The sequence below is a fragment of the Tenrec ecaudatus genome, chromosome 13 (genome assembly GCF_050624435.1).
Source record: "Tenrec ecaudatus isolate mTenEca1 chromosome 13, mTenEca1.hap1, whole genome shotgun sequence".
In the NCBI taxonomy this organism is placed as follows: domain Eukaryota; kingdom Metazoa; phylum Chordata; class Mammalia; order Afrosoricida; family Tenrecidae; genus Tenrec; species Tenrec ecaudatus.
The window spans coordinates 50,516,666-50,539,948 of NC_134542.1; the positions used below are offsets into that span (position 1 = coordinate 50,516,666).

The 23,283-nt window shown below is 39.7% G+C and overlaps 1 protein-coding gene across 5 annotated transcripts in view; it reads right to left on the reverse strand.

Annotated features, from left to right (window-relative positions):
- Positions 1-23,283, reverse strand: part of GULP1 (GULP PTB domain containing engulfment adaptor 1) — a 288,455-nt gene that overhangs the window by 188,087 nt on the left and 77,085 nt on the right. The window contains exon 1 of one of the 5 annotated variants that reach the window (XM_075529873.1): positions 13,239-13,256. The exons of the other annotated variants lie outside the window; for them this stretch is intronic. The gene's annotated coding sequence lies outside the window, so the exon portion shown is untranslated. Of the gene's footprint in view, positions 1-13,238; positions 13,257-23,283 lie in introns of those variants that run through there. 5 annotated transcript variants of the gene reach the window in all.

Here is a 23,283-nt window from a genome sequence, read left to right on the forward strand (position 1 = left end):
ACTGGACTACTATCCACCTGAGTCAGTAGTTTGAAACCACCCGCTGTCTACTCCCAGAAAGATTTTCCGTCTCAGAAACCCACTACTCTAGGCTACAGCGTCACTATGATTTTTCCAGTGTTATAGAGTTCAATTTTATTCATGATAATATCCAGGCAGTGGGTAAGCTCTCTCAAATACAAATTTCTGTGAGCTGGAAATTAATTCCTAATTCCCAAAGTAGGGTGGGGAGAAAGGAATTGTACTTGTTTCTATTCTAAATTGACCACAGCATCACAGTAATTGGATATACCTTTAACATAAATTCAATAAACATCATTCAATACAATATAGAAAAGTTCCCACATCAATGTAACTAAAACGTTTGTAATGTTATCTACTGTCAAACAACTAGGTTACAAAGAAAAGGGGGGAAACTCAGGGATATAAGTATCACTTGTTTAGGTGGGCAAAGGACCTGAATGGAAGTTTCACAGGGGCAGAAATCCAAAGGGCCAATAAACATGAGAAATGTTCCTGATCATTAGCCATAAGAGAAAAGCAAATTAAAACAACAATGAGATACCACCTAACACCCTCAAAGATAGCCCAGTTCAAAAAATCAGAAAGCAACAAGTGTTGGAGAGGCTGTGGGGAGACAGGAACTCTCATCCACTTCTGGTGGACATGTAGGTATGTACAGTCACCTTGGAAATCGATCTGGTGATATCTAAAACAAATAGAAATAAAGCTAACATATGACGCAGCAATCCCCCTACTGCTCATATTACCCAGAAGAGGCAAAAAACAAACCACGGTCAGACATCTGTGCTCCAATGTTCATTATGGCACAGTTCACTTGCAAGGAGTTGGAAATAACCCAAATTTCCATCAACTGACAAACAGATTTAAAAACTGTGGTACATACATACAATGGAGTACTACACATCGCTAAAAAGCACCGATGAACATATGAAGCGCATTGTCTCATGGGTAGAACTGGTGGAAATGATGCTAAGTGAAGTAAGCAAAGCACAAAAGGACAAGTACACCACGAGTCCGCTGAGGTAAGCTTAAAAAACAAAACTGCAAATGGGGCATAGGGAAAAAACTACTATATATAAACAGTCCTGGGGTGAGGCCAGGTAGTAATGGCAGGGGTCAGACCAAATGCAAGGATACAAATGGTAGCCAACTAAAAAGGAGTGGGGAGGAAAGGAAAGGGGAAAAAAAGAAAAATAAATGGGTAGCGGGGGAACAGGTCACTAACCCACCCAAGGAGAGGGTAGTGTTTATATCTCCACAGGGAAAGAGGGACAAGACTTCAACCCGGTGCTCCAAGATGTGAATGCAACATGCTGGCATGGAGTAGGGAACCATTGGAGAGGTCTGAGGGTCCAGCCTCCATCCCAACTACATGGACACCTGCCCCTCCCCTCAGAAGAATTCACTTCAGAGGACAGCACTGAAGCTGCAGCTGAGGGAGAGGGACATGTCTAAACAGACATCAGGGAGCAAATAAAGGGGATGGAAGAGAGAGTGGAGCACATCCTGGCCCACCAACCCTTGAGGATATCCCCACTCAGAGCAGTCAATCTACAGAGAAGACCATTTGGCCGGCCCCACAATGAAACAAGACATCCCTCACTGGCCCATACCCCTCAGGGGACAACACTGGAGACATAGTGTGGGAATTGCACCCTATCTCACACCACACTGAGGTAAAACACTAAGGGTGTGCAATAGAACAGCAAAGGGGAACAGAGCAAGGAAGTCCCCAGGGAATACAAAAATAGACTTTGCGGCCAGGACGTGGCACCCCCATCAAACTCAACCTGGGAAACACTCCTAAAGGCCAACAGACAGTCTTCGACCTAACTACGGGCTTTTTCTTTTCTTTTCTTTAAGTCACTGGTTGTTTTGTTGTCTTTTGTTGCTTTGTTTTGCTCTGTGCTGGTTTGGGGCATATTATTAACTCTACAACTCTGTTTAAAGATGATAGGTTGGATGAACAATCTGGTAGAGAAAACAATGGGACAGTTAACGGGGGACATGGGAGAGGGGGATGTGGAGGGAAAGGAAGTGGTGTTAACAAACCCAGGGACAAGGAAACAACAAGTGATCCAAAATCGGTAGTAAGGAGGGTGTAGGAGGCCTGGTAGGGCTTGATCAAGAGCAATGTAACCAAGAAGAATTACTGAAACCCAAATGAAAACTGAGCATGATAGTGGGACAAGAGGAAAGTAAAAGGAAATAGAGGAAAGATCTAGGAGACAAAGGACATTTATAGAGGTCTAAATAAAGGCATGTGCATATGTAAATATATTTATATATGAGGATGGGGAAACAGTACTATGTGCATATATGTATAGGTTTAGTATTAAGGTAGCAGATGGACATTGGGTCTCCACTCAAGTACTCCCTCAATGCAAGAGCACTTTGTTCTATTAAATTGGCATTCCATGATGCTCATCTTCCTGTATGGATCGCTGAATACAAATGTGTGCATAAGCAAATGTGGTGAAGAAAGCTGATGGTGCCTGGCTATCAAAACATATAATATTTGGGGTCTTAAAGGCTTGAAAGTAAAGAAGCAGTCATCTAGCTCAAAAGTAACAAAGCCCACATGGATGAAGAATAGCAGCCTGTTTGATCACGAGGTGTTGAAGGGATCAGGTATCAGGTATCAAAGAACAAAAAATCTTATCATTGTGAATGAGAGGGAGTACAGATTGGGGACCCAAGACCCATCTATAGGCAACTAGACATCCCCTTACATAAGGGTCATAGGGAGGAGACGCCAGTCAGGGTGCAGTGTAGCAATGATGAAACAAACAATTTTCCTCTAATTCCTAAATGCTTCCTCCCCTCTCCCCACCCGGCACCAACTATCATGATCCCAATTCTACCTTACAAATCTGGGTAGACCAGAGGATGTACACTTGTACAGATAGGAACTGGAAACACAGGGAATCCAGGACAGATGATCCCTTCAGGACCAGTGGTGAGAGGGGCAATACCAGGGGGTGGAGTAGAAACTGGGACGAATTACAAGGATCTACATATAAACTCCTCCCTGAGGGATGGACAACAGAAAAGTGGGTAAAGGGAGACGTCGGACAATGTAAGATAAGACAAAATAATAATAATTTATAAATTATCAAGGGTTCATGAGGGATGGGGAAAAGTGAGGAGCTGATACCAAGGGCTCAAGTAGAAAGTAAATGTTTTGAGAATGATGAGGGCAAGAAATGTACTTGACACAATGATTGTCTGTATGGATTGTGATAAGAATTGTACAAGCCCCCAATAAAATTATTTTTGAAAAAAAATATGTATCAAGGTTTCGCAAGGGTGGGAGGGAGGGAAGAGAAAGAGAGGAGGTGCTACAAAGGATTCAAGTAGAAAAAAATGTTTTGGAAATGATGATGGTAATATAGTACATATGTGCTTGATACATTTGATGTATGGATTCCTATAAGAGCCATATGAGCCCCCAATAAGATGATTTATTAAAATACAGAAGGTTTTTAATTTTTTTTAAGTATACTTGGTAATGACAATGGCATATGTTTGTATATGACAATGGTGCTTGGGCTTCAGTACTGATTACCATTAGCAGTCACACATTGTGTGTATCAGTGTTTTGCAAACATTGTTTATTTTACTCTAATATAAAATGGTAACGAAACTTTTAAACTGCTCTTTCACAAACTATTAACAAACTTCAATCATCGCATATTTTATTATATTCTTGAACACGATGTCCTCCCAGTGAGCTCTCTACCCCAATATATCTATAGCATTAACACTCTAGGTTTCCCTGAAGAGCTACACCTGACTCAGTAGTGCTGCTCATGTGGAACCTCAGGTGGCCCTAGCACTGATTTCATGACCGGCCAATGAGAACACCATGACTCTTGGGCACACTTCAGGAATGGAAATGTGGTCTAAATCATAACAAGGAAAATTAAATCAGCACTCTTTGCTGAAACAATTGATAGAGAAGCAAATTATGTTCTACCTGAGTTGATAAACTTTGGGATTGAAAAGGCTGTTGTCAAACCTTTTTTCAGGCTTCCTTTCTTAAAATGACTCAAAACTCAATGGGAAACGGTTAAGGGAAACAAATGTCCAAATGGCCAGATCCAGCCATACCTGAAATACCACTCTAGAACCTTCTATTACGATACACCAAATTTACAGCCATAGAGCCAATTCTGACTGGAAGGCACCCTATGCTAACAAATGCATATTTTCTTTATTTAAATGTGTTTGAATTGCTTTTCTGCTAAATACAGTCAAGTACTCAAAATGTGATTATATTATTCACTAAAACACAATTTTCATGTGACCTAATATATAACTTTTCCTAAATTGCGCTAACAGCAAAAAATGTAGGAATAGTCCAAGTGATTGAATAATTTGTGTCAGAGAATCAGTTTCCATAAAATAATCATTTTGCTACTGTTTGGTATTTTACAATGCTTAGAAACTGGGACAAAAAAAACACACAGAAGTTCAAATGAGCCTACAACCGATTTCAGAATTAAGAACAAGGAATCTCTTGTAACCATAAAACCTGCAAAAGCCAGAACCGGTACGACTCATAAATGCATTAGAGAAGAAAAATTAATATTTCTCCCTAAAAGAAAGGAATTAGAAATTAAGACTTCACCCAGCTAAAGGTAGACAATCTTCAAGACCTGGAAAAACCAGGTAGTCCCACCAAGTTCTACCTCTCACGGGTTTCACTGTACTTTAAAATGCCTATTGGTTTTTTAAGAAATGATATAACCTTTCATCAAAACCAAGATAGAAAATTATCTAAGTCACATATTTTGTTTTCAACAGGATAGATTAAAAATCAAAACATATTATATAAGTATAAATGATTTACAATAGGTAATATGGAGCATTTCTTAAATCAGGTAAGACAAGATTAATATCATTTTACATGCAAGAAAATAAAGACCTACTGGCAATTTTAAAGAATTTCTATGGCCTGATTTTATGATCTTCAGAGAGAAGGATCTTTAGGCACATGTAAACATGAAGCAGAATTAACACTTATTTTTACATGTTCTTCAAAGAGAAGGAGAGAATCCCCTCTGAACACTTTTCAGGGAAGTGCACAGCCTTGCTATCAGACAGAGCATCTGAAGTTCACTACGGCAGATGCAGTGAGGTTCAAATGTAACGCCTTACCATCTGGTCTTCCTATTGACCCGTTTTGAAGTTGTTTCACCTTTTAGTATTTTCTGCTTACTTTTCAATTTAGGTATTTCTGTGTTTTGTCTGGATTGTTGCTGAGGTTTTTGTTTGCTTGCTTCCTGCTTGTATTTTGCATGATTTTCTGTATAGGAAATCCAGGATACGTAAGTCTATAAAGACAGTAACTGGATTAATAATTACCTGGGGGGGGGGGTGACACAAGAGGATGAGGGGGAATGTGGAGCTAACAATGAGTACGAGATGTAAATGTTCGGAAACTGACTGTGGTAATGAGTACACAACTCTTCTTAATATGACTGACTCATTAAATTGCATGATATGTGAACAATGTGCCAATAAAACCTTTTTTTAAGTTAATGAAATATTCCAACAAACTTTTAAAGTCCTCTCATACAGACATATGTAAACAGGCACATATATTCTTTAAAATACAAATACAGGTTCTCCTCAGACAGAAACAAATGCCTTCCAAGAGTGGTTTTATGAGTTAGAAAATTTAGTACCATTGACTCACTGGAAAATTGGCTTCACACAGTTCAAAAGTTCATGTTCTCCATCCTAGTAACAGGAGAACCATCTGTGATTTTAAAAACATGTGACCAATCACCCGAGATAAAACTCTTAAACTCATCAAGAACAAAGATAAATGAAATCTCAGAAAAGAAACAAGTCTACAAGGATCATAGACCACAAAACTACCCCACCTAGTACATACAGTAAATCCATATTGAATGGTGTACAAATGTAAAACAAAAACTATTAAAACAACAACAAGCTGAACTGGACAACCTAAGACCAATCTTAGGCACTCTTTTATCGTTGAGTCAAAACTATCCCCTCAGATCAATTTTTGGTAGAAAAACAGAATGCCATACAAAATAAGGCATATTACAGGTCCTCTACTTTATAAAACAAAACTGTATGAGTCCAGCATATCAATTAAACAATGAGTAAAAGTGGTAAAAAAAAAAAAAAAAAGGAAGACGAGACTCACCATTAGCACCAGTTTTAACCAATCCCTATGTGTGGAGCCAGACTAGTCTCCCCCTCCAACTTTCTTGACCCCATTTTGACACCTACCATCCCGCCCATGGCACTCCTCTGCTGGCTTCCATACTCCCTTTCAAGGGCCACACGGAGCTTACAGACAGTGTTCTTGATTGTGGGCTTTGTTAGGGAAGCCAAATGGTCAAGAAGCAACAGTTTCTTAGGACAGCCTCTCCTCGGCTGTTCCCACACGCATACCTCTCCTTGGCCCTTGCCTTCTCACCCAAGGGGCCCTTTGACCTCTGCCCTGCGTGGGCAAGTGTTGCAAAGCTCCTTTATGCTGGGAAGTGTCCAAAGGTATCGACACTTGACTCTGGAAGGTAGCCCTCTGCCAAGAGGTACTCAGCTTTACTCCTTCCCACTGCTGGCCCTTGTGCCACGTGCACTCTCCAGCCACTACCCTTCTTGCTGGATGGTTATGAGAACCGCTCTTCCTGCTTCTGAGGGAAGTTCACCTTATACATAGCAGATGGCAAAATTGGTCTGTCCTCTCATTAAAGTCTCATATACCCCACATTCATGTTTCTACCCAGTCATTCTGGCAGAATGAGAGGGTACCACAAAAAAATAAAGAGATAGGGAAACTAGAGCCCTGGAAATGGAACAACCAGAACAGAATTAAAGAGAATGTTAACACAGTGTGAAAATTATAATAATCTTGAAAAATTGGTGTTCTTGAATAAACTGTCACAGTGTTTACTGTTTTTAAAGTATATGCTCTTATTACTTTAAGCATTTTTAAATAAAGTTTTATTGATGAAATGGTTTATTGGAGATGGGGTGAGGTGGCAAGTGGAGTCGAGGTGAAGGGATTTGGGGAGCAGACAATGACCACGGGAGGAGGAGGGAATACTAGAACTGATTGTGATGATGTATATACAACACTTTTAAAAAGCGATTTAACCATGGGAAGAAAACATTCTTTCGTATATGAATGCAACTAGATTTATTTCTCTGGACAACCTGGGCTAATCTGGTCACATTCAAAATGAGTTGATAAAGTCTTCATTTCTTCCATCATTAATTTTACAGATTAACATACTAATTTGAATAGTAGCTATCTTAACACATCGATATTTTAAAATCATAAGTCAGTTTTGCACTTTTTGATGATGACTATGTCACCATTCCTCTTTTATGAAGACAATAAGTATATTTTGTGTGTTACTGTTTGAAGTAGTTTCTAAAGGAATTATCCATTTGATTCTTGAATCTTTTATAGCTTTATGTGTTTCTGTTAGGTGCCAAAGAGCCTGCTCTGGTTAATAGCAACCTTATCTGAAACAGAACTGAAGGCTCCCGGGTTTGCATCATCCTCACTATCGGCAGCATACAATTGCAGCCTGTGGTTGTGTCTATTTTGATAACACATGCATCTCATTGATGATGTTTATTCATGCCCTTATAGGCCCTATCTCCCTCATTAAACAGGGTGTCTTCCTCAAAGGATTAATTCCTACTAACAAGAAAGCAAGTCAGACAATGTTCTTCTGTGATACATAAGATTTTCATTGGATAATTCTCAGATGTAGAATGCCAAGTGTGTCTTCTTAGCCTGCCTTAGTCTGGAAGCTCTGCTCAAACCTGTTCAATACACATATCACCCCAGTATAATGAAATATTTTCTGAAAATGATTCTCATATTATGTATTATGTACTGTGTATTCTTGAATAGCCCATCTCAAAATAATAAAGACATGAACTCTCAATGTTCATAGAACAGAAAAAAAATTTTCTTATTGTAAAAGAAATTTTAAGATACAGAGAACGCATTGATCTACAATTCAACAACCTGATTTTGAATAGTGTTTGCATATATCATATAATTATGGAAAAATAAAGAAACTTCAAATGAAGTTCATGGGAAATTTTCACAAAATTTTAATAAATATCTTGAAATTCCATTTTTCGATACTACCTCGTACCATTAAATATTCAGAGTCCTATCGACATATCAAGTAGAAATATGTAATGGTTCCATTTGCTAAAGTTTATTTGTATTCACTGTTGCATCATAAAAACAATCATTCTATTTAAAGCTAATAGCATGCTCATTCTACATGTGTTTGCCAAACTGCCTTACCCAGCTGACCCAGTTGGATGTTGGGTTTTTTATCCATTTCTTTTAACATCCACATGCCCCCCCCCCAAAAAAAAAAGTTAGATGTCATGGAGCCCTTAGAAAAATACTTGTAGGCTGTAAGGAATTCCCAAACAGAGAATATATGGTATTTTCCTTTCTCTTAAATGAATTAAAATCTATCATCCCAATTACACTTTATTTCCAAAAGATACTTGATTCTTCCCTGGAAATTTCTCCTCTTTCCCCTCTCTATTATAATTTAGCCCCACCTCAAACAGAATTCAATAAATTTTAAATTCTGAAGAAGCCGTGCATTATAAATATATATGTGAATCATTCACTTCCTCCATCCCACTGAATAGAGACCATGAAACAAGATGACTGCATGCATAAACTACTTACGATGAACAAGTAGTACAGTTACACAATCTATGAACATCTTTCTCTGAGATTTTTCTGTCACACATTTTTATCAAGGCAGGGAGTTATTTTCATCTTGCCAGAATTTCAAAAAGATATTTTTTTCCATCATCCTTCCTATGCATTAATTCTTCTGAAACCATCCTATTCAAGAATTTTTCATTGATTAAGATGTGTAATACATGAAAACATCAAATGTAATCATTTCATTTGAGCTCATTCTTCATTGCTGAAATTCATAATGTTGCAGTTTAATTTAGCTACACGAAACCTCTCCCCTATTCGCAGACTTATCAGAAGAAAAAGGTCCTAGAAATGTTAACATAATAAGGTCACATGTAATATCATGTAACAAGCATTTCATTAGAAAATTAAGATTAAAAATAGTATATTGAGAACCTAACAGGCATGATGCTAAGCATGCCTATTCTCCCTCTTTCAGAGATGTTCACATAAGAAAGCACTTTACAAACTACGATGTATTATTCAAATAAAAGATCACGTTAGCCCTAAAACAAGCACTCTAAGAGAATTGTTTTGAATTGGTAAAATTGTCAGCTAAATCATGCCGCCGCCACCACCCCACCCCTTGCTTTTTTTAAAAGTTTTTTAATGTAAAGTTTGTGAGGACAATGCTCCAAAGACATTAACAGTTTACAAATGAGTAACTTGATCTAGAACAAATCTGCCTCTTTCAGTAAGTAATGGCAAAGTTCATATTTGCTAAGATATTTCATAGGATTTAATATTAAGCCATACAAAAAGGAAGCAAATGTGCTAAGTATATCTAATTACCAAGCTCTGAGTCATCAAAGGGAGTAAATGAAGGAAAGAAGTTGTTACTAAGGGGGCAGAACACTCCTCAAGGAAACTAATGACTGGATAGCTATGCAAACCCATCCTCATCTTTCCTGCATGAACACACTTACAAATCAAATCAGTGAATTCTTCCAACAATAAAAACTTCATTTATTTAATGTCACTAATGAATATAAAATTACTAAGAGTTCATCATTCCCTAATCACTTACAGCAAGGCACACTGAAATGAACAAAAGCCTTCCAATCGCACAGATTGAGGAAAGGGGAATATTAATCTATTGCCTGTTTGAAGGATCTACTCTTCTCATCATGAAAACTGAAAACTAAGATTCTAATTCACTTTAAAAACTATATTTAAAATAATTATATTTCTTCATATCCTCCCAATTTCATACACCTACTGATTCCTTAAACAGAACTTTCCAAAGGGCAGTTTGAGAAGACAAAATAAAGTATTATAAGGAGATGTGCAAAAGCCTAGAGTTAGAAAACCAAAAAGAACATGTTCAGCATATTCTAACCTGAGAGAATTAAAGGAAAAAGCAAAGCCTTGAATTACATCATTGAAAGATTGTACGGGCAAAATATTAAACAATAGGGGCAGCATCCAAAAAAAGATGGAAAGAATACAGAGTGAGTCACCGTACCAAAAGGAAATAGTCAACCTTCAATTATTTCAAGAGGGAGCATGTGAACAAGAAACAATAGTACTTAAGGAAGAATTCCAAGGTGTACTGAAAGCATTAGCCAAAAACAAAGTTCCAGGAATTGGTGGAATACCAGCTGAAATGTCTCAACAGCCTTATAAACAGAAGCACGAGACGCACACACTTGTTTAAGCCAGGGAACTTTAAAGACAGTTGTATGACCAAATGAAAGGAAGAAATCGTATTTCTACCCATTCCGAAGAGAGGCCACCCAAAAGAATGGTCAAATAATACAACAGCATCAGTTTATATTGCATGCAAGTAAAAAAAGATTTTGCTGAGAATTATCCAACAATGACTGCAGCAGTACATTGACAGGGAGGTACCGGCAACTCAGGAGCAGATTGAGAACAGGACATGGAACAAGGGATATCATTGCTAATGTCAGATGAATCTTGCCCAAAAGTAGAGGACATGAGATGTTTACATGTGTTTCATTTCTTCATGTCCCCCCAATTTGATACACCTAATGACTCCTTAAACAGAACTTTTCAAAAGGCAGTTAGAGAAGACAAAATAAAATATTGTAAGGAGATGTGCAAAGACCTAGAGTTAGAAATCCAAAGAAGAACATGTTCAGCATATCCTAACCTGCCTCTTCAGCTCGCCTTGAGAAGCATAGGAATTCCAAGACATGATATAGTGCTCATGTGGAACCTGTACCAAGGCTCATGGATCAAGAGGCAGTTGTGCAAACAGAACATGGGAATACTACATGGTTTACAATAGGGAAAGGTGTGCATCAAGGTTGCATATGCTCACCATACTTATTCAATTTGCATGTTGAAGAAATAATCAGAGAAACTGAACTATATGAAGAAAAGTGTGGTATCAAATTAAGAGGAAAGCTTATTAAGAGATATGCAGATGACACAACCTAACTTGCTGAAAGTGAGGAGGAATTGAAGAGCTTTCTTATGAAGATCATCAACCAGTGCTGCATCCAATAGGATTTACAACTCAATGTAAAGACAGCAAAAATCCTCACAACTAGGCAACATCATGATAACTGGAGAAAAGAGTGACGTTACCAAGGATTTTGCCAAAAAAAAGGACAGCTCTGTCCTGCAAGAAGTGGAGCGAGAATGCTTCTTAGGAACAAAGATAGCGAGATTTCATCTTATGTACTTGGACATGTTATCAGGAGAAAAGTACATCATGCTTGGTGAACTAGAGACACAGTGAAAAAGAGGAAGCCCACCTCCCTGATACGATCCATGAAGACAAACATGAGCATAAGCAAATGTGGTGAAGAACGCTGATGGTGCCAGCTATCAAAAGATACAGTGTCTGGGGTCTTAAAGGCTCAAAGATGAACAAGTGGCCATCTAGCTCAGAAGCAACAAAGTCCACATGGAAGAAACACACCTGTGTAACCACGAGCCTGTGTGACCACAAGCTGTCGAAGGGATCAGGTATCAAGCATCAAGGAACAAAAAAATCCTATTATTGTAAATGCGGGTGAGTGCAGACTGGAGACTCAAAGCCCATTGGTAGTCAACCAAACACCCCTTACTGAAGGGTTTGGGGGGAGATGAGCCAATCAGGGTGCAGGGTAGCAAAGATGAAACATATAACTTTCCTCTTGTTCTTAAATGATTCCTCCCCCTACTATCATGATCCTAATTCTACCTTACAAATCGGCTAGACCAGAGGATGTACATAGGTACAGATAGGAACTGAAAACACGGAATCCAGGACACATGACTCCTCCAGGACCAATGGTGAGAGTGGCGATGCCTGGAGGGTGGAGAGAATGAGAGGTAGAAAGGGGGAACTGATTACAAGAATCTACTTATAGCCTCCTCCCTGGGGGAGGGACAGCAGAGAAGAAGGCGGGGAGAGATGTCAGACAGTGTAATATATGACAAATTTATAAATGATGAAGGGTGCATGAGGTAGTGGGGAGTGAGGAGGGAGGGGGAAATTAGCAGCAGATATTAAGAGCTCAAGTAGAAGTCAAATGTTTTGAGAATGATGATGGTAACAAGTGTACGTATATTCTTGACACAATGGATGTATGTATGGATTGTGATAAGAATTGTACGAGCCTCCAATAAAATGACTATAAAAAGAAAAAGAGGAAGCCCCTTGACAAAATGGACTGACATGACGGCTGCAATAATGGGCTCAATCATAGCAATTGTGAGGATGGCAGAAGACCGCGGGTGCTTCATTCCATTATAGAACCAACTTGATGGTGCCCACTGACAGCAACGATCACTTAGGAAACACCTTCTCGGTGCTTACATTTTACTGTGTATGGGAGACACAGATCAACAACTGGAGCTCATACGCCTGGAGGAGGCAGACATGGAAATAAAGTGTCAACTAATTTTAATTATGAATGCCAAAATGAGCTCCTTTTCAGCATTTATAACAGCAGACTACAACAGTAACAATAATAACAAGTGTTGAGAACATGTATAATAAAACACATTTCTTATACCTTCTATAAAATTGTAGGTGTCAGCGAATTAATATATTGCTGCTAACCTAATTCTTAACTTTTAAATAACCATCTCCTCAAACTGGGTCATCCCTAATGGTGATGAATTTATAAGATGATTTTTAATGTTTCAAAGCGTGCTCAATGTTATAGTTATCTTATTTTCCAAATAGCACTGTCCTATAAGTAGTGTTGTGTTTGTTTATTAAATTAGCATCGCAGGCAAATTCATCACTCAGGCATTGTAAATCCTAACACTTTTCTTTATACCTATCTTTTCAAATGAAAGGCAACATATCTAGTTTGCATGCTAAATGCTGTGTGCACTGTTTATCATTTTGTTTCCCATTTTAGTAGACCATATATTATTACCATAATTGATTACTCAAGAAATAAAAGAAATGCCTCACCTACTTTACCTAAAGCATTTTCTTAAGGGAAAACAATTCTAAGACAACTGTTTGTTGCCAAATAAAATAATAACAAACCACACTCACTGTCATTGAGTCGATGCCAACTCATAGCATCTCTAGAGGACAGAGTATAACTCCAGGAGTTTCTGAAAATGTCCTCTTAATGTTTGTAGAAAGCTAGGTCTTTCTTCCACACAACCGCTGGTGTTTTGGAACAGCTGATCTCTGGTTAGCAGCCTAATGGATAACCACGACACCACCAGGATTCCACAAAAGGAAATGACGTCAATTGTTTTCCTTTATTTCCTGGCAAGAAAACCTACTTCAGAAAACAACCAACACAGTATGAAGTTCACAAAAATATACAAAATGCTTTTACTAATTAATGAAAATCGCTACCTGATTAAGGAAACTGTCCGCCTATTTATATATTGTTGGCTGAATTATTAGTTGTATTAGTCTGGGTACATTAGAGAAACAAATCCACAGAAACTCATGCATAAGACAGAGTTTTATATAAAGGGTAAGTGCACATCAAGAAAAGATACCAACCCAATGCCGCCCAAGCCCAAAAGTCCAACATTAACCCAGATGTCGGTCACCAATCCACAAAGCACACGCAATGACACGGACTGCAGGAGGAAAGCCGAATCAGTGAATGTATAAACTTCTCAGAGCTGACAGGGGTCTCCACACGGCTGTTCCAGCACCCAGGGCCGCATTGGGGTAGTTCCATGTGGTTTCTCCTCAGGGATATCGTGCAGGAAGTGAGCCTTGCCAGCTGAAGCAGGGAACTAGCTAAGGCAGCTGCACCGCGGTCCAACCATCAGAAAGCAAGAGACCCGCGAATTTGAAAGGTGAGGCCTACCAAAACATTTATCTCTCTGCCTTTCAATTGACCCCACATGTGTTTACCGGCCAGGTTGGCACAATAAACTTTAACTATATCATTAGTACAGCAGTCACAGGTTTACCTTATGTCTGAATTAGATTTTTAAAATTGCATCACACCAAGTGCTCAGTAAATGATTAGAAAAGATGGAAGGGTACTAATGAATAGGTTCCCCAGCCCTATTCCTCAAAAAATAAATATATACACACAGTTTAAAAGAAGTAACACATATATTTGAAACAAATTTAAAGACAACCTCTGTCTTTATCACTTAAAATTGAAATCACCTTACGTCCTTAGGGATGCAAACAATCTCAAGTATATTTAGTTATCTGCAGAGGTCTGTTTCTATAGTCTTATCTATGAGGTGACATAATGTATAAAATAGAGAATAAAATTTTTTAATTGGAAGGAAATTTCTTGAAATAAGTAAGCAAAATATGTCCTACAATCCCAGAAAAGCCTCAAAATTCATGCCAAAATGGTGATTTTTCTCACTCATTGATGCATTTACTCACTAAGCAAAACATAAAGGCTCAATTAATAGCGGGTCACAGGGACAGGAGCGGAGAGTCCTCAACAAAACATACTCCTGGTACCAAACTAATGTCTCCCTGTCCTCAATCTGGCCATCTGTTTGCTTAGAAAAATGTCTTCCAGGACTATACATCCCACTTAAGAGGGTCTAGCCTGCCGAAAGGATAGCCGCAGCTTTCGCCCCACTGCATCTATCTTCCCTTCTAAGAAGACCATGGGGAGTACCTAAGCCAAGAATAACAAATCTACAGCTTGTTCAGGACCTGGTGTAAAAAGAGCCGCTTAGACAAAGAAGCATGCTCTAGATTTGTACCAAGGTATGGTAAGAGAATCTAGCTGTTTGTGGCTAAAGCACCAAGCAAAGGAAGTCGTCGTTATGAATGCTCAGAAAGTGAGAGAGAAGACGGGAGACGGTGGTTGGTAGCAGCCGTAAAAGCAAAGACAGAATGGATTGTGTCATCCCAATGAAAAGAATCATCACTATCACTAGGGGGCAAAGAGGGGGTTTGCTCCAAATAGCAGAAGAGGTTACCTTCCATTTCTGAATCTCCAACTACTTTGCCTGAATTCCCCTTCCAAGCTGGCCACGTGGCTGGATCCCTAGCTTCCTCATCCCTCAACTTAGCTTTTCAAAGGTCATCTGTCCAAGTCTCTTTCTTGTCATCAAAGGAACTATAGCAGTCAGGTCTGCTTAATATGCAGTCTTCAAGTAAAAATTAACTAAATTTTCTGAGTGCAATACTGTAAAATTAATCTTTTATTTTTAAAGCTCTGCCAAATTAATAAACCCTCAACAAACTGTACAAAATCAATGAAAGGCGGGGGAAAGTTCCATAGAAATGCAAATACCCCCTCACTGAAAAAAGTACTGTCTTCAAAAAAGGCTCATTCGTAGACATCCGTTCTACTCTACCTAATTCAGAAGCAACATCAAAGCACAGCAGAATACAACAGAAGTACAAAAATCCAGAGTTCTTTTCTCTTCCCTTCCAAGAACAAGAGAACAAACAATTTATCTGTGGCTTCTGTATCCTTCTGGCTTTTGCTTATGTCATTTTGTGCTTTAATTCAAGATTAAATGCATTCTTGCAACAAAAATAAAATACATGCAGGCTCAATTTCAAACCCATATAACTCCAGATATTTCCTTGTATTTTCCAATTATGAACATATATGATCCCACATACGCACCTCACATAACATTAGGCACAACATTTTAACATGTATAACATCCACAGAGAGAGAGAGAAGCAGTAAAGATAAGAAGTAGAATAGATATAAAGGAGAAACAAAGTAACAAAGGACAAAGGTCCCTTCATATTTAGAATGATGCGTAGGACTGCTAGTTCTAAGATAGTTTATAGAGTCTCTCCAAGGCCTTTTTTCGTATACTTCAATTGTGTGTGACTGGAGCATGTGCACATACACACACAGAGGAGATTTACTCAGGACAGTGAAACTTTCCATTTCTGGATCTCAAACTACTAAATCCAGGTTTACTTAAAGCCTTCCCCCTGAATGGATTCCTGTATTTTTCACACCTTAACCTAGATTTTTTTTTAACTGAATCTCCTCTTCTCAGTCAAAGGAACCCTAACATAATCTCTTCAGTCAGGTCTCCTTAATATCCACCGAAGTAAGCCGTCTTAAAATGACAAGCAAAATAAACTTCATCATCGTATCTTAAAGAGGCGTCGAGAGAAGCCAATGTAAGAAAGAAAGCGCCTAGGCTTGTCCACTACTTATTACATGATGTTGGCCGCTCTCCTAGGCTGAAGCCCCCTCTGCAGGTCATGGGCTGAGCCATAAGCTTCTCTCTGAAGCCACCCCTCTGTGAAGAGGGAGGATTAGATGGTCTTCATTAGGCAGCCCTTAAATGGACCTTGAGTACATGCTGTTAATAGCTTGCAACCTACTTATGAATCCCTAAAATCATGTTACACTTTTGTCACACCCTTCCTCCAGAAACTGAACCCTGACAACTAAGCCTCATCAACTGTCGTGGGGTGCCTTAGCTCTCCAAAGAACACTGATGATAACCTTCGGGGTCTACGTATTAAGTGCCATCTGGATTTTCCATGTCTGTGCTCTAACCTGATAAAGCTCTCTGCGACTTCGTCCTGGGCCCTTGGAGCTAATCCATTTCCTGATAAAATGCCTGGAGTCTACAGTAACCTTGGACACCTGCTTTTGCCCACCCACTGGGCCCAGCTATCAGCCCTCTAGCTGAAACACTTCCACACCACCTGCTCTCCCCTCATCCTTCTTCACAGTCCACTTAGACATACACAAAGATTTCAATAATGAAAACAGATCTCCATGCTCATCAAACAAAAACTTGCTCATTTCACTGATATTGACTGAGTGTCAGGAATACATCCAAGCAGCAGGAATACAGCGATGAAAAGCCATACTCTCTCTGCCCTGGATAAATTCATATTCTATGTAATTCCATGTCCAAATTAAAAATTATCTACAAAGAAAGGTAAAACATTGTTAATTGGTTACTATAATAAACATAAACATCTGAGTACATTTAGAGGAAATGCCTAGAGCATTATGTGATGATAGTCTTAGCTTCGGAACAGGCGATAGATTTTCTGGGGAGAAGGAATAAGGAGCCCTTCAAAGAAACACAGTTGCCAACAAAGTAGATAATACCAAAAGGCCCTGAAGTTGCAGCAAGAGAGAGACATGCATATGGATTAAGAGATGACAGAGGCAGAAACAAAGGGTGCTTCTGTTGGTTTGTTTGCTTTTCAGATGACACAGATACTTAGCCAGCGGGTACAGAAGCCTGTATTGCCAGCCCTCACATATGTCCATGAAATGTGTCATTTGTCTGAGATTGCACATTTTATTTTCCCTGACTCTCATTTTCCTTAGGGAAGATATGTCTGCCCAGTGAACAGTCTTAGCAGGGATTTTTTTATTGGGTGTATCATTGCATCAGTCTGAATTGAGGGGGTTTTGTCTTTGCTATGTATTTACGTTTTGTTTTTAAATCCCAGTCACCCTTTCCAAGTGAAATCTCCCAATCAGGGCCTCCTTCCCTGCAGGGAAGCTCATCCCCTCTTACTTCTTTTCATACCTAGCTCTGGCTGACAGAAAAGTCACAGAAAGTCTGTAAACCTGAAGACTGAGCCTCAGATACACAGGAAAGTTGGGCAGTTGTTCTTGATCTTGTTTTCCTTCTTCATCCTTGTTCATCTCCTCATCACTTGATCTGGCCCAGTCACTAGAATAAGAGTATGTACTGTCAATATCCTAATCGCTACAGCATGATCTCCTGCTCATGTTCTGGCTTTCTGTTCTCTTGTTCTGCCACGTAGGCACTCCAGTGGACTTTTGGACAGCATATTACTGAGCTTCTTATATTTAGATATCATTTTTCTAAAGACAGGAATACCAGGAGCAATGATACTTCCGTTGTCTCACATCTGGCAGATAATCTCTTTATGTCCCATGACATAGGAAACAGATTCCAAGGGTAGGGTAGCCAGTATTCACTTCTTCCTAGGCCTGTGCTCGGCAGCACCGTATTTCCAGGCCTGGCAAAGGTCCATGAGAAATGTAAGTATCCTTACCATGATTCCTTTCCATGATTCCATATCCTCTCCCCTAAAGTCCAGTTACCCTGGATCAAGCCTGCAGACATTCCCATCTAGCAAACATGCAGGAAGATTACAGTGGATTTCTACTCAACAATTACTAGGATCCCTTAGGTATGTGTTAGTAGCTCTAACAATATTCTAGAAAGGGACATATGCTTGGGAAAGCAGGGTGGCAGCGAAGAGAAGGAAAGCCCTCAGCAAGATGGATTCACACAGTGGCCGCAACACTGGGTTCCAGCACAGGAACAACTGTGAGGACGGCGCAGGCAGTGTTTCCTCCTGTTATGCAAATGAGCTCGATGAGTCGGACCAACTGGATGGCACCTACCAACAACCATAACAATACTCTGTTGGAACCTGGGGCAGACTGATGAGCAGGCAGTATTTTACCATGAGAAAAGCCTAAAACCAAATTCTTCTGCATGGACACATATTTATTAGCCAACAGGCAGGGCAATAATAATCTTACATTCTGTTCTAGTATGGTCTATTTTTATTCGCTTCAAAATCATCTTGTATTTATGGTCATTCCAAAGCAAATAAAGTCATATTCCCTCACGATCAACAAACCTTACCAAAAGATTAGGGAAGAGAAGCAAAGGCAGAACCCCAAACCCAAAGCACCAAATGAACAGACAGAGCAGAGTGCATGAGCACTATTTCCAGCCAGGTGCATGCCGTGAACATCCTTTATCAGGAAACAGATTTTAACAACTTGATAATAATTAATCCGCTGGTGGACTATACACAGCCCTGCCCTGGCTGCTGCTGAGACTTGAATTATTTGTCGGAGTCCTTCAACTATTTATTACCCACCCACCCACTTTAACCTAATAAGCAGAAGCACATATATTACATGGTCAATACTTCACCACATCAACATAAACTTTGGACAACATTTAGCTATTTGTGTTCAAGCCTTCACATCTCAGAGAGAGCCCTAAACTTAATGAGGCTATTCCCAGCCTCTCTCTACCCAAAGAAAGAGAAAGGCAGAGGGGTGAGTAGAATAATGTGTTTGTTATGAATACTTCTTAACTGCCCTCTTTCAAAGTTGTCCCTCAATGATATACAGTATAGTTCTCTTGTTATACTTTCTATTGTGTTTTATTGAATCACAATGCAGACGCTGACAGACTAGTACCAAGAACCTGGTTCCTCCCAAACCCCTGCTTAAATTCTCAAACCTTTATTTCCCACTGTGCATTCTCTCTGCAGACACCTTAGTTCCATTAAGTAGCTGTGGCAACTCTCGGGTGGGGAAGTGCTCTCAGTAGGCATGTCCTCTCCACATGACAGAATTGCAACTCCCCACGTGGAAAGCTACCATGAATGTCTCTAGAAATGTGCAGAAACTACTTTGCAAAGGGGTATCCTATTGTTTACGCACTATGAGCAGGATGCTCCGTTGGGAAGCATCAAGGACTTATTTATTTAACTACAGCCAATGATTTTCCTGAGCAACTCAGGAGGAGGTCAGCTAGTTCTAAATAGGAGGAATGATGAAGTAGCAATAGCATACATTAACCCCACTGCATATAAATTGAAGACTTTACCTAGTTAAATGATGCAATATTAGATTCCGTGTTTTTAATAGACCACAAGCTATAAAATTCAGTATAATCCAAGCACATGAAGCGTGACAAGCAGAAACCACTGCCAACAGGTCAGCTCTCAAAGGCACCCCAAACCGAATATAGCCAGATAAGCCCTTATCTGTATGACTGAGAAAGCTGATTCTTTTCCAAAAGTTTCACCTTGGGAAATATTGCCAAGCCTGCAATTCATATGTATTTCTTATCTTTTCTCAGTACTTTATATCTTGTCCCCATGTCTTGTACAGTTTACTGTGACAAAAGAGCTCCGGAATTGATTCCTTCTTTTACATTCTGTCTTTGTCTTGATAATTGGGATAATGCCCCATATTTGCCATCTTTACTCCAGCCTATTGTCTACACTCTGGCAATGATAGCCTAGAATTGCAACTCTTCATTTCTCCATTCACCTACTAATCCTCCTTCAACACTTCCTAGGAACTTCAGATAGATTTAACATGTTCCGTAGCCACCCTCGATCCAATGGTCAGCCACTATTCCTTGTTCTACTTTGAAAATTCCCATCCACTGGACTTCATTGAGAATCACGGTGGTCTAAATGAAATGTCACAAACAGAAGGATAATTTCCCCAAAATTATAACAATCAACCTGTGAATATAAAACAAGGTATCAACGGCATTTTATGCAATTCAGAATATCTACACATGACTAAGTGCTTTCTAGAAGGAAAACTACTGATTCAAAAGTATGTGCATAATCCAAGCCATGGTATTTTTTTAAATCATTTTATTGGGGACTCGTACAACTCCTGTCACAATCCATATATACACCCATTGTGTCAGCACAATTATACATTTGTTGCCATCATCATTCTCAAAACATTTGCTTTCCATTTGAACCCTTGTTATCAGCTCATTTTTCCCTCCTTCTCAGCCCCGCTTCCTTCATGAACCCTTCATAATTTATAAATTTTTATTGTTTTGTCATATCTTACACTGTCCAACGTCTCCCTACATCTACTTTTCTGTTGTCTATCCCCCAGGGAGGGGGTTATATGTAGATCCTTGTCATCGGTTCCCCCTTTCTACCCCACCTTTTTTCTACCCTCCTGGTATTGCCACTCTGTCCTGGATTCTCTGGGTTTCCAGTTGCTATCTCTACCGGATTTGTAAGGTAGTATTGGGACCATGATACTGGTGGAGAGGAAGCATTAAAGAACTAGAGGAAAGTTGTATGTTGCTACCCTGCACCCTGACTGGCTGCTACCCTGCACCCTGACCCTGCACCCTGCACCCTGTTGCTACCCTGCACCCTGACTGGCTGGTCTCCTCCCCTTGACCTTCGTTAAGGGGGTGCCCAGTTGCCTACAGATGGGCTTTGAGTCCCCACTCCGCACTCCCCTTCATTCACAATATGATTTTTTGTTCTTTGATGTCTGATACATGATCCCTCTGACACCTCGTGATCACACAGGCTGGTATGCTACTTCCATGTGAGCTCTGTTGCTACGGTATTTTTAATCACCTCATATACATGTGAAAGTTCAACACTGAATATGGAAAACTAAAGAAAAATCAATACATTAAAATTATGGTGCTGGCAAAGAATACTGAAAGTACACTGGACTGCCAAAAGCACAAACAAATCTGTCTTGGAAGAAGTACAGCCAAAATGCTCCTCAGAGGCAAGGATGGTGAGACTTCATCTCATGTACTTTGCACATATTGTCAGAAGACACCAGTCCCTCCAGAAGGGCATCAGGCTTGGTAGGGGGATTGTTGAAAGAAGAAAGCACTTGACAAGAAGGATTGACACAGTGACTGCAACAATGGTTCCAAACATAAGAGCAATTATGAGGAGGACACAGGACTTGGAAGTATTTTGCTCTGTTGTACATAGGTACCTATGAGTTGGGGCCAAATCCCGCTAGACCAGAGCATGTACACAAGTACAGTAAGAGCTGAAAACGCAGGGAGCCCAGAACAGATAAACCTCTCAGAACCAACAATGAGAGTGGTGATATCAGGAGGGTTAAGGGGAAGGTCAGGGAAGAAAGAGGGAACCAAGAGGGAACCAATCACAAGGGATTCCCTCCCTGGGGGATGGACAACAGAAAAGTGGGTGAAGGGAGACATCAGTCAGTGTAAGACATGAAAAATATAATAATTTATAAATTAGCAAGGGTTTGTGAGGGAGGGTGGGTGGGTGGGAGGGGGGTGGAATGAGGAGCTGATACCAAGAGCTCAAATAGAAAATGTTTTGAAAATGATGAAGGCACAAATGTGCTTGACACAATGAATGTATGTATGGATTATGATAAGAGCTGGACGAGCCCCAATAAAATGATTTTTTTAAAGGAGGGAAAGTTATGTTAATAGAAAAGATATTGGAGAGCAGTAATTTTTCACTATTTAATATTTCTTTAGATCCTGGATACTAAAATAGGAAGGGCTTTCAAATTACTTAGACTCACCTTTATAGCCTAAATATTTTGTTTTGTTTGATTAGAGAGACCCCACCTCTTACTAGACTGTTTCTTTTCCTTTCTTCTTTCACTCAATGGAGATAAGAAATAGTAAGTGTTACAGGTTCCTCAATTTCTTATATGATGCAAAGGCATACACACACCCTGCCTGCCCCCCACCCAAAAAAAAGGGGGGTGGATGTTTTAAACTAACTTCCTTGCTTTTTTCTTCACCTCTTCTTCTCCATCAAATTGCTGTCCTTTCATGCCCCCTTTCATTCACAGAAACAAACAGAAGTCACACAAAGAGAAGTCAGGTGAGGAAGGTGCATGGGCAAGAGGGGCATGCAGTTTTTTTGCCAAAAACTGGCTCACTGAGGTGGCTGTGTGAGCAGGTGTATTATTGTAGTGGCAAAACCAGTCCCTCATCTGCCACAAATCAGGCCTTTGGTCACACACTGTTATGCAGTCTTTTCGGAATCTCTAACTAGAAAGTTTGATTAACAGTCTGACCTGGTGGAACAAACTCCAAATGCACTATGAGTCGACGTTTTCATCTGTTCCACAAGTTGATGGACGTCCAGAATGAGGTTTGTCAATCAACATGTCACCTTTTTTGAATTGAGAAAACCACTGTACACTCATATTTGCTGTCCTTGTAAGCTGTGTTCAACATCACAACCCTTTCTGAGACATTTTTCCCGATCAGGAAACAAAATTTCACAGCCTCACACTGTTCTCTTATATTGGCCATCACACACACACAAAGAGGTTCCAACGAAAAAGCTTTTACAAAAAAAAAAAAATGCACTGTGACCACAGAGAACCTTCCAGGCAACGGCACTGGGTGCACTAACGCAGAACAAGTTGCTGGATGCTAGCCGACCAAAAAAAAAAAAAAAATGCAGACGAAAGCTCTGCCCAGTGGAACTTTTTCCAGTTTGGGGGTTTACCCCCTCATATTCGGTGGAGAAATCCACTGTGAAAATTAAAAGCATCAAAGAATGCTCTCTCTCTCTCTCTCTCTCTCTCTCTCTCTCTCTCTCTCTCTCTCTCTCTCTCTCT